Source organism: Stegostoma tigrinum, chromosome 2 (genome assembly GCF_030684315.1).
Source record: "Stegostoma tigrinum isolate sSteTig4 chromosome 2, sSteTig4.hap1, whole genome shotgun sequence".
Classification (NCBI taxonomy): domain Eukaryota; kingdom Metazoa; phylum Chordata; class Chondrichthyes; order Orectolobiformes; family Stegostomatidae; genus Stegostoma; species Stegostoma tigrinum.
This window is the reverse complement of record NC_081355.1, coordinates 30,387,076-30,398,996: the sequence shown is the minus strand read 5'-3', so window position 1 is coordinate 30,398,996 and position 11,921 is coordinate 30,387,076. Positions and strand designations below refer to the sequence as shown.

The 11,921-nt window shown below is 39.2% G+C and overlaps 1 long non-coding RNA gene across 5 annotated transcripts in view; it reads left to right on the top strand.

Moving 5' to 3' along the window:
- Window positions 1-3,121: 3,121 nt before the first annotated feature.
- The window catches only part of LOC125461253 (uncharacterized), a 233,377-nt gene continuing 224,577 nt past the window's right edge, over window positions 3,122-11,921 (top strand). Inside the window, exons 1-2 of one of the 5 annotated variants that reach the window (XR_007249447.2) lie at window positions 3,122-3,683; window positions 7,331-7,643. This is a non-coding gene — a long non-coding RNA (uncharacterized LOC125461253). Of the gene's footprint in view, window positions 3,684-4,048; window positions 4,164-4,679; window positions 4,795-7,330; window positions 7,644-11,921 lie in introns of those variants that run through there. The other 4 variants (XR_007249446.2, XR_007249444.2, XR_007249451.2 and 1 more) reach the window with 4 other exon arrangements.

The following is an 11,921-nucleotide window of genomic DNA, read 5'->3' as shown; positions in this document are numbered from 1 at the left end:
GGTATGTTTGGGCCTTTGGATACTGGGGAGGGAGGAGGTAAATGCGCAGGTTTTGCACCTACACCAGTTACAGGCGGAGGTGCTGTAGGGCTGTGGGGAAGTGTTGGGGGTGAAGGAAGTGTGGACTCGGGTGTCCTGGAGGGAATGGTGGACAAGGTAGGGGAGGGGAATATGTGTCTGGTGGTGGTATCTTGCTGGACATGGCAGAAATGGAGTCTGATGATCTTCTGGATGTGGATGCTGGTGGGATCATAGGTATGGATAAGGGGAACCCTATTGCTATTGCGGGAGGTAAGAAAAGGGGTGAGGGCAGAACAGTGGAAGATGGGTCAAACCTGGTTGAGGGCCCTGTTGACAACGGAGCTGGGGAATCCTTGGTTGAGGAAGAAAGTATTCCCTTGATTTCCTTTGACTTTAATTTTGCTAGAGCTCCTTTGATGTGACACTCAGTCAAATACTGTCTTGGTGTTAAGGACACTTACTTTCACTGCCCCTTTTAAGTTCAACTGTTTTGTCCATGTTCAGATCAAGTCTGTAATGAAGTCATGAGCTGAGTGGTGCTGGCAGAACCCAAACTGAGCATCAATATTTGGGTTAATGCCATTAAATAGCACTGTCGATAACATCTTTCATAATTTTATTGATGATTAAGAGTACACTAATAAGTAGCAATTGGTTGGATTGGATGGGCCCTGCTGTTCATGGAACAGACATGCCTGGGCAATTTTCCATGTTGCCAAGTAGATGCCAGAGTTGTAACTGTACTGGAACAGCTTGGCTAACGGCAAGGCTAATTCTGTAGGTGTCTTCAGTGCTATTGCTGAAATGTTTTCACGGTCCATATCCTTTTTAGTAGACAGTAACTTCAACCATTTCTTTATGTTATCTGGAGTGAATTAATTAGTTGAAGATTGGCATTTGTCGTGCTAGGAGCCTTAGCTGGAGGCAGAGATGGATCACCCGCTTAGCACTGCTGGCTGAAGATTGTCGCAAATGCTTCAGCCTATCTTTCCTACTGATATGATGAGCTATTTTAAAGATGGGAATATTTGTGGAGCACCCTCCTCCAATAAGTTGTTTAATTGTCCGTTGCAATTCATTACTGGATGTGATAGGACTGTGGAGCTTAGATCTGATTACTAGGTTGTATGGATCATTGGGCCTGACCATTAATTGCTGTTTACACAAGTAGACTTCTGTTATTGCTTCAGTAGGTTGACGCCTTATAAATTTTAAGTTGCTGGCGTCTTAAATTGATCTGAATTAGCTCCTTTGGAATATACACAGTCCTGTGGACTGCCTTGTATTCTTTAAGTGAATTACTGCACCAAAGGTGCGACATAAATGCAAATTGTTATAAATGTCGGATTGATTTACTGAGGTTGCCAGCGCTGTTAAATGATTCTTCCATCCGTCCAGCGCAAATTCCAACGATTCCGAACGGAAAGGTGTTGACAAACTGGGAACTATGTCTTCTGTGGTTGTCAAGGCAGGGTACGTTATAGCCCTGTTCCCATCAGCCCAGACTGAAATGTTCTCTAAACCTTCAACATCTCTATCTCTGTTACATTCTCTTCAAACAAAACCTGTCAGGACTCGGTTAGCCCGACGATGCCGTAAATCCTAAAAGCAAACGAGAGCCTGTCCAGCCGGTTTTTGGGTTTAATTTCCAAGGAATTCTGTCTGAGGGGTTTTAAAAGGCTGATATTGTATCCTGCGATTACCCAAAAAGTGCGCGCTGACATTCATTGGGTTTGAGTCAATGGTCCAGCCTGTTTTCTCTCTGACGAGATACCGCAATCTGCTAATTTCTTTGTATCTGCTTAGTCGTCAGTAGCAGAGTACTACTGACTGGGACCCCCTGTTCATGTCTGACTGACAGGGACTGATGTTGAGATGTCACTTTGCCTTCGCACGAAAATTGTTCATATCAGTATCGGTAGATGTTTGATGTTTCTTATTTCCTCCCATCAGTTTCATCCCATTGAAGTGCCTCGCTGCAATCACCATCCAACTCCTCCCCCCCTAACGTCTCCCACCCCATCCAACCCAGATTGCAAGCATCTCATCCAAACGTCTTCCTTTGTAGAATGTGTCTCCCCGCCTCCCCCCCCCCCCCCCCCCCCGCCCCCGGGTGATTTCCTAACTACTGAACGCTCACCCACAACTAAGTCGGATTTTAAATGCAGCAAAACCTGCGGCCAAACCGTCGCCCCAAAAGCGCGGGCACAAAGCAAATTGTTGTCAAGGCTTCCAAATTTTCTGCTAACATGAACGCAAAATCACCCAAAAGCAGCAGTCCAGACACTAACGCAACAGGTACCAGCGAGCGATAAGACGGTGTGGACACAGCAGGCCAGGCCGCATCAGTGGAGCTGGAAAGTTGATGTTTCGGGTCGGGACCCCTCTTCAGAAAGAGAAAGCCCTTTTCTGAAGAAGGGTCCAGACCCGAAACATCAACTTTCCTGCTTCTCTGATGCTGCTTGGCCTGCTGTGTTCATCCAGCTCTACACTGTGTCATCTCCGACTCCAGCATCTGCACTTCTTTCTACCTCCGAGTGAGTACCAGCGAGCTATTGTGTAGATTTGAGGTGAGGTGTACGTACGGGCAGATGTACGTTGGTGTGTTTGTGTTTTGGGTTTTATTCAGGTCTGTGTTTGTGTAATGGAGTCTGTGCTTTGAGGGTTTCTTTTGTTGCTGTTGTTAGGTGTCACTGGTAAGTCCAGCATTTATTGCCCATCCCTAATTGCCGATGGGACACTTAAGAGTTAACCACATTGATGTGAAGGACAGCAGAATTCCTTCCCTAATGGACATTGGCGAACCGAGTAGGTCGTTACAACTATTGGTTACATGGTTGCCATTGGACGTTTCTGTTTAAATTACCACCATTTGTTACGATGGGATTGAAACTCACATGCCCAAAATATTAACCCGAGTTCTGGATTACAAATTCAGCAGCATTGCCACTATCCCACCACCGCCCCCCCTCCCCCGAGTGTTGTTATGTGTTTTAGGTCTGGGTGTGTGCTGGGTCTGTGTTCGCGTAGAGGTCTGTGTGTGCGTCGGGTTTCTCTCTGCTTACGTTGATGTGTGTGCACATGTTGAGGACCGCAATGTTGCTGGTGCTTGTGTTGGGGTTTGTGATTGTGTTGGGGTGTGTATGTGTTAGACTCTGTGATTATGTTGGGGTGTAAGTATATTGGGAAGTGTGGATGTGTTGGGTTGTATGTGTGTGGAATCCGTGATTGTGTTGGGGCGTATGTGTATTGAGATGTGTGGTTGTGTTGGGGTGCATGTGTGTTGGAATCTATGTGTTGAATTGTATATGTGCGTTAGAATCTGTGATTGTGTTGGGGTGTATGTGCATTGGGATGTGTGATTTTACTGGGGAGTATGCGCGTTTTGCTGGTCTGTATGTGTGTTGGTGTGGGCAATACTCTAGGATGCTGAAAAGTTGGATCTGACAGTGGTTGTGTGAGGAAAGAGTGCGTGAGCGCGTCAGCACTAAAGTTAAACACAAAAGCCTTTTACGCAGGGGCGAGAGGAGTTTCCTTTGTTCTAGACAGACAGGCTTGTAAGAGATCAGAGAGAATTAACCCTCAGACACACGGCACTTTGGAGGTTATCGGTGGGCTGGCAGCATTGAGATGCAGGTAATGACCATTCCCATGCCTCTGGGGTAAGTTTTTGTTCCTTTATTAAAGAGACAGCTTTACGTGACAGTGTAAAAATAAAATGATTTTAAAAACCGCGCTGAAGAGCGCGAAAGTTGATGGAACGGCCTGTCTTACTCTCGTTGTTGTAGGGCGATAATCCGTTTAATGTCAAGCAGTCCACAAATAAGTTTTATTTGTCTTGATTGCAGGCAGGTCGTTAAAAAACAATTTTTTAAAAAGCGCAAATATTAGGCGCGTTGGATTTTCAAATATTTACAGTAGGCGAGCAACAGGTAGGATTTGAGTGGCAAACTGCAGCCTCCTTTGTAGCGACTGATACTGAGCTCGGAAGGGCCTGAGAATGTCTTTGTTCTCATTTTGGATTCATCACACTCAAACAAGCTCTTCATTCGTCTGAGAATAGAGAGACCTCTCACTTATTCCTCACGCTGACTACAGCGAACATGGCCAGGCATGGTAATTCTCTTCCAACAGAAAGCAAGGTGTTAAAGTGATTTTATTTTATGTTGGGGGGGAAGGTGTGGAAGTGGATTCATGTTATGAAACCAAGATGAAATTGCCTTTTTCCGCTGCCGATCCTGGCTGGGCGCTGCAATAAGGAGATCTGACAGTTTTGTATCTTTTTAGGTCGAAAATATCGTTTGCGCGGAGCAATTTAAACAGCAGTTGGGTGGGGGGGGGGGGGGGGCGCGGAGAGAAGAAAAAGCTGGCAATCAAGTCAAATTGAACTTGCGAAAGCAACTACTTGACTGCGACCACTTGAAATCGACAGCGTGTTTTTACAGTAGTAACCAGGCGTCGTGCATCACGGAGTAAATTAAATCTCACAACATTCTGGGCTTCTTGTCCCTTTCTTCTGGGTTCAGAGTTATACTATCAGCAGGTCTGCTGCTTCGGACGAAAATACACGTTTGCACAGGTTTGGAGCACAAGGCTGCAAAAGTTTCATCGTTTTCCTTGGAGCAACAGTTCAGTCGCCAGGTTGGCAACAAGGAAAATTCGTTTCTAAATATAGTTTCTCGATTTCAGATTGTTTTTTTTTAAAGGAAAAGCTAATATCTAGAATGAGTTTAATTCCATGCTGTTCATCTTGGCGGTCGACCTCGAGTGGAGGTAAGGAAATCTCCTGTGTAACAGCTATCACTAAGGGGGAGAAAATACTCAGGCATCCCTTTTGTGTCTAGTGTTGAACATTTGAAGGGTATAGATCGCCCAGCATAAATCCAGACAGGGTAAGTTCTTTGTTTCAGGTTATAGGATGAACTATTCCTTCTGAACTCTTATCACTTCAGTCTTTGTCTATTCCTCACTTGCTTTTCCTTTGTCCCCCGTGTATGGCTCTTTATTTTTGGACGAAGAATTTCTTGAATAGCTTTGTTCTTTGGATGGGAAGAATATTTCGTTTTTCACTTAAGAGTACAAATGGAAATTTGAACCTGCCGAAAATTTGCCTGGCGCAACCTTAACAAGAAAAGGTATGGCAAGACTTTGAGCAGCAATCTTGAATTAACAAAATACTTTAAAGATGCTTCCCACTACCGTTAAATCATTCGACACAGTACAGGTGTTATCTATGGTTTTCATTTCTTCTCAGGCTGTTCAGAGATATTTAATTTTGCTTTTAATTATATGGCAATTATAAATATATCCAAAGTCCTAACTGTGCCTTAAATCTCGGGTTTGGTTGACAGTGCCGGTGTTAAAACAATAGATCATGGTCACCCTACTGACTTGAGACAGATACATCAGAATTTCACAACGTATTCTTAACGAGGGAAGTACAAGTGAGAGTTAATTGGAATCGGATAAAGTCATTTATCATTAATTTTCTGCCTAAAATTTGGACCTTCTTTACTTTCACCGATTCGAAACAGCGAGTTCAGCCACTCCCTATTCTTTTGTTACCCAAGGACTCCTCGTGAGAGAGGACCATTGTTTGGTACTGCCTGTCTCCAGTTAATAATTCATAGATTTTTCTGTCGTCAGTTTAATTCAAGCACTTAATAGCTAAAAAAAAAATTTTGTTTAAGTCTAACATTTTGTTCCCAGAAATATTTTTTAAAGAATAAATTTCTTAAAACTAACCCTAAAGCAAAAAGTTCAATAAAAGTAATTCTTTAGCACATAGTAAATTGCATGCTGTATTTGAAAAAAAAACAGCTACATGTATTTGAGGAATGGATTGAATTTTTATATTATTACTAAAGAGGGACATAAATAAGATTTATTGGTAGGATATATTTAGACCATTCCAAGTAGAACTAAACAGATTACACAATTTCACAGATCACCCTGTTTCATTACTTATCTCAAACTATACTTTAGGTGATTTACTTTAGTGTCTCTTTTACAGTCACATTTTGGCATGGCGGTGGGATATTTTTAGTTTTTACAGTGCTTATTCAGCCACTTCATAAAAAATTGTGACATTTGAATATTTGACATAGAGAAATAATTTGGAATGAAACATGGTCCAGATTTGATTTCTTCAACACAGCAATGGATGAAACCATGTGTTGAATAGTATATGTGGTTACATTGAACTTGGTGAATAGAAGTAAACTGATTATTTAAAAATTTTGAGACAAAGGGAGTTATGATTCCATCCCTTTGTTAACGAGGACTTTCAGGTAAAACGTATATTTATCTTTGTGTATCTTGATACAGTGATGCTGAACAGAGATCACATATTAATGCAAGCTTCTGATATTTCTTTAATATTTCTCTGTTCTTTGTTCATTTTCTGTGTCCTTTCTCATGTTACATTGCTTTCGATCATAATTCAATGGATTGCTCTCTATCTACTGGTGGAAGCTTAAGTTGCTGAGTATACTAAAATCATGTAATACAATGTTGAGACTTGGAGTGGGTCAGGGATATAAATGGAATGAGTGTCTTGAAGAATTCCAGTGTGCAGGGAAGCTATCATATATGAAATATGAATTCTCACATATAAGAGCGAGGATTTATTAGTTTAAAGTTGTGCCATTAGCAAAGATATGAACTATTCCTGAAGGGGCTCCATCTCAATCGCCAAGTAACAGTAATTTCTCAAAATCAAACTAAGTAGCTGAGTAATTCTTTGAAAGGGATATTTGCAAATATTGCTTAACCTTGACAAAATTTTCCCAATTCTTTTCAGAAACTATTATAAAAAGAGTTGAAATTGAACAGAAGTTAAAGGTTACTCTTTTGTCAGACTTATTACCAGCATATCAACATTGAATCATTCACACTGCATTCTTTTGACTCATCCCAGTTCATTCACTGGGAACAGACCTTACATCCCCTGTTTACAATATCTGTTTCTTATCCATTTCCAGATGATAAACTAAATTTATATAACTAAGCTTAAGTAACAAACTTTTGAATTGAGCTTTGGCTTTCCAGTACTCTGGAAGTCTAGATGCCTAACATTATATTGTTTTCTAATTACATTTGTACTTTCTGGATTTATATTGTTCTCCTAATGGGGATGGTGATACTTGGTTAACATAAAAAGTTAGTCATTAATTATTTTACAAGGGAAACGGGATGTTTATTTTATTGAGATTGTTCTATTTTTACACAGAGTAAAAATTAAGTAGAGTAAAATGTTGCAGAAATGATACAATTTTTCACCTGTTAACAATAATCTTTTCTGTTTCAGGGAAGCGTTCACCGGAATATACCAGGATGAAAAATTAATATGGATTTTTACAACTTCTAAAGAGCAAAATGTCAGTGGATTTATATTCTCTACTCATGCACTTGTAGACCCAAAAGCTGATGGAGGAGTTTGGAGATCGTATTTTGAAGAGTTCATCATTTAACTCTTGGGAGCAACAGTTAGTTCATGTGAAGACAAGCATAGGATATAATGTAATGTGATCTCTGTGGAATTTACTTTTAAAAATTGGATTGGTTGTGAAAATTGTGGCATTTGGATCATTCAACTGATCAGGATTCAGAATGAATTTCAGGTATGCCAATGTTTTTCTTCATATATCATAATGTCTGCAAAGGACCATTTATCTTCTTTTATGGTTTCTCCTTGATAAAGATTTTCACTGTTGGTGGCAAACCATGGTGAAGTAAAGTATCTAGCCAGAATTCAGAGGCAAACTGAGACTACACAGGTAAATAACAATGAGACCCTAGTTCTGCTCAGTGAATGAGCATAGTGAAATTTATGTGTGCATATGGACTTTCAAAAGGCATTTTATGAACTGTCACAGAACACGCTTGTGAACAAAGTAAGAACTAATGCAGTTAAAGGGACAGCAGCAGCATTTATAAAAATATGATTGAGTAGATGGGAAACAGAGTTATGAGAAACAATTTGCTTTTGGTCTGGTGGAAGTTTTACCATTGGGTTTCAGAAGAATTGGTATTAGGATCTCTGCATTTGTGGATAAATTATTGATCTCAGCTTGTGTGTATAGGGTACAATTTTAACTTTTGCAGATTATATAAAACTAGCAAACATTATGAACTATGAGGAGCATAGTGATCCATTTCAAAAGGACATAGCTTGGTGGAATGAGTAGATAAGTGGCAAGTGAATTTTGATGCAGTGAAGTGTGTAGTGACTTATTTTGATAGGAAGATTGAGGAGGGACAACATAAAACAATGAGTAGAATTATAAAGAGTGTTCAGGAGTAGATAGATCTGGGAATGCGTATGAGGCTGAGAGGCAATTAATTGAGGCACCTGGCATCCTGGAATTCATGCATATAGAGTACAAAAGTCAATAATTTGCAATAAGCCTCTGTAAAACACTTCTTCAGCCTTAAATGGAGACTGCGGACCTCTGGGGACAAAACTTCAGGAAGGTTTTGGGGGATTAGAGAAGATGCAGAAAAGATTCATGTGAATCATTCCAGGGATGAGGAACTTGCTTGGAGAAACTGGAACTCGTTGCCATAGAGAAAGTTAAAAGGAGATTCAATGGAAGTATCCCAGATCAAATGAAGCCTGAATAGAATAGATGGGGAGAAGCTGTTTCCATTGGTGAAAAGATTGGGAACCAGCATGCAATAATATAAAGTGATTAACAATAGAAACAACACCAACATGAGGAAGGTAATTTTTAAGCAGCAAGTGGTTAGGATATAGATTGCACTGCCTAAGAGTGTGTTGCAGGCAGATTCAGCTGAGGTCTTTAAAAAAAACACTATTATATAAGTATCTGGGAGTAAACGTTTTGTAGGGCCATGGTAAATAGCCACGAGAGCAGTACTAGGTGGGTTACTGTTGCAGAAAGCTAGGATGGACATGACAGACTCAATGGCTTTTTTTCCCCTGTGCTATAATGATTCTATGCTTAATGATTCAGTATGCTGTGGCTTTCAGAAGTGTTTCTGAAATTGACATGTACATTTTATGGGCATGTGGGTATAAAGTGGTGGTTATGAAGTTCTAATTAAAGAACAATAACCTTGGCAGATTACACTTAATAACAGCTTGAGAAACTGTGTTTAAATAATCTTGTCCTTTCTTTGCTTCATGAGATTCTGCTTTTGTCACTGTTTTTATAAGATGCTTGCTGATCTTCACATGCTCAATGGTTGACATAGGCAAACAATTTTTTGGAGATATATATTCTCCCATATATTGGATGAATCAGCAATGAGCTGCGTGTGTCCACAGCAAATGGAAGTAAATGTGCTTGCTTCAAGATAGAACAATTTGTATGATTGGTGGTAAGATTGCTTGCTATTGTAACATCATACAATTCCAATGTTTTTGAAGTCCTGAAACTAAATAATTTTCACTGATTGCACATTTATTCTCTTTGTTACTTTGCAAGAAAGAAATTGCCTTTCTTTTGGTTAAATGGCCAAAGATCCTTTTTCAAGTTCAGAAGGCCTAATGGAATGGATCTGTTTTTGGGAAGAAAACACTAATTACCTCAATCATATGCTGCAACAACTCCCAAAAGATCAAACTTCAAACATTGTTATCTCCCTCTAACAATCTTTTATGTGCATATATCACTCCTCCCATTGCTAAGCATTGAAGGCATACCTGTGAAAGAATAATTTTTCCTAAAACTAAATAGAACACAAAAGTCATGAAAAGTAAGAATGAGGAAAAATCTAAGGCTGCAGAGTAAAGGCGAGGCTTTGGGGCCCAAACATAATGATTAATTTACAAATTTCCTGTTCGTTACCGTATTATATTCTGGGGTTACTGAATCTATCTGGTTAAATATGACTCATGTACATCTGTTAAGCATGTAAATCTGTGACATTTGACTGGTAACTATCATAAAGCTGTGAACTGCATTTTATAATAGTTTGCTAACGATATGAGTTTTTGAGAAAGCAAGATGGCAACTGAAAATATTTTAAAAAGAAATTGCATAATCCTTGCTAGCTTGATACTTTATTGGTCACAATTTGCGTACGTTAGCGAATATTTTATCTGCATGGTAACATTACAGGAAACTATACTTTGCAGTTACAGTAACTGTTCTTTGTTGCTTACTTAAAATTCACACTTGAGCCAGTCAAGGAAATATTATATGGTGGATTTTACATAAATTGAAACTTTAGAGATGTGGACTATATCCAGAAATATGTTAGATAGATTTAGTTGAAAAGTTTGCATGAGATACAGTGTAACTACATCACAGTTTCAACAAAAAAATCTGTATTAAGTTTTTGATATATAATCTGAAAACAGTTTTCAAGTAACTTGACCCGAAGGCTGTAACAAAGTATTTTTCTGCTTAGGCTTTAAAATGCGGTCTTTCAATCTTTCAGTTACATAACTTAAATTTTTAAAAAGACATAGTTTTCAGCTAAAGTATATTTGTGCATACACACATATTCAGTATTCTTTGCAGCTACTGAAAACACCAATCAGAAATCCCATAGAAATATAATTTACTCATATAAGAGTATTTATGCTACTGTATCCTTATTCCTTTTCAGAAGATGCGTAGATAGCAACAAGGCTGCACAGTCGTAATGGAGATATTAAACGCTGCTGAATCTAATTGTGTTAGAGGAGGCAAGAAAACAGGCAGAATTGTGAGGTGATGACATCAGCCACAAATTACATAGTGATGTGTTTCTATGTGTGTTACATTGATAGCAGCTAATCAGAGACAATAGGAAGAAATTTTCATGATGACAGTGTTTCTTTAAAAAATACAAAATATTAGAATGTTCCTTGAAGTTATGTTCACCCCATGCTCTTTCAGAAACAATTTATTTTGCCCAAATCTTGTTTCCTCCATTATTGATGACTGATCATGATGATAAGATTATTCACTGCTCCCATAGTGAATTTACTGAAAAAAGGTCAAGCAATGCAACAGATAAGACTGATTATGTAGATTATATATCATGAAATAAAATGAGCAGATCATAATTTTCAGGTGCCATTCTTAGATTTTACATGATGTACTAAAGCCAATCTCTCATGGAACTCCAATCAGGTTTCTGCTTCAGCCACCATACTGAAATGGCTGATATGAAACCACAAATAGGAAGAATTCACTCTCCAAATATCAGTGCCTCTCTATCTCATGTCATCTTCCTTAAAACCTAATGCTTTGATCAAGCTTTGGTCATCCAACCTAACATCTTATTTTCTATTCATTCAGATGATGTGGGAGTTTCTGGCTGGGCCAGCATTATCGCCCATCTTTATTTGCCTTTGGAAATGTGGGGTTGTGAGCTCCTATCTTAAGTAGTTGCAGTCCATCTTGTGTCAGTAAACCCATGTTGCTGTTGAGGAAGGAGTTCTAGGATGTACACTAAGTAGTTGTGAATGACTGGCCAACTCTGAATGGTGTGTGCTCAGCATTCCTTATCTGTTTGGTGTCAGATTTTGTTTTATAATGCTCATGTGAAGTGTATTGGAATATTTTATTCTTTTGAAAGCTCTTTATATTTATATATAAAATTGCGATAATTTTTAAAAAAAATGACAAGGAAGGGGAAGCTGGACTTGTTTTGAAATCTCAGTGAGCTTTTAAATAACAAGCTAGAGTGTGGGTCAGTTTGCTTCTCTGTGCCGAGTGAATTGATCTCAGCTGGATAATGGCAGAGAGTCAGGAACATTATAGCTGACTTCTACCCCTGGAACAGGAAAGGGGAAATAAACCAGTGTACCCACTCCCGATTGCTTTCCAGTGAACCCCCTGACTGGAATGAGATGTGTGTGGATGTCAAATGGGGATATAGTTTTCGTTCTGGTTTTGCGGTTGAACAATCTGCTGATTAGACTTGAACACATAATAATG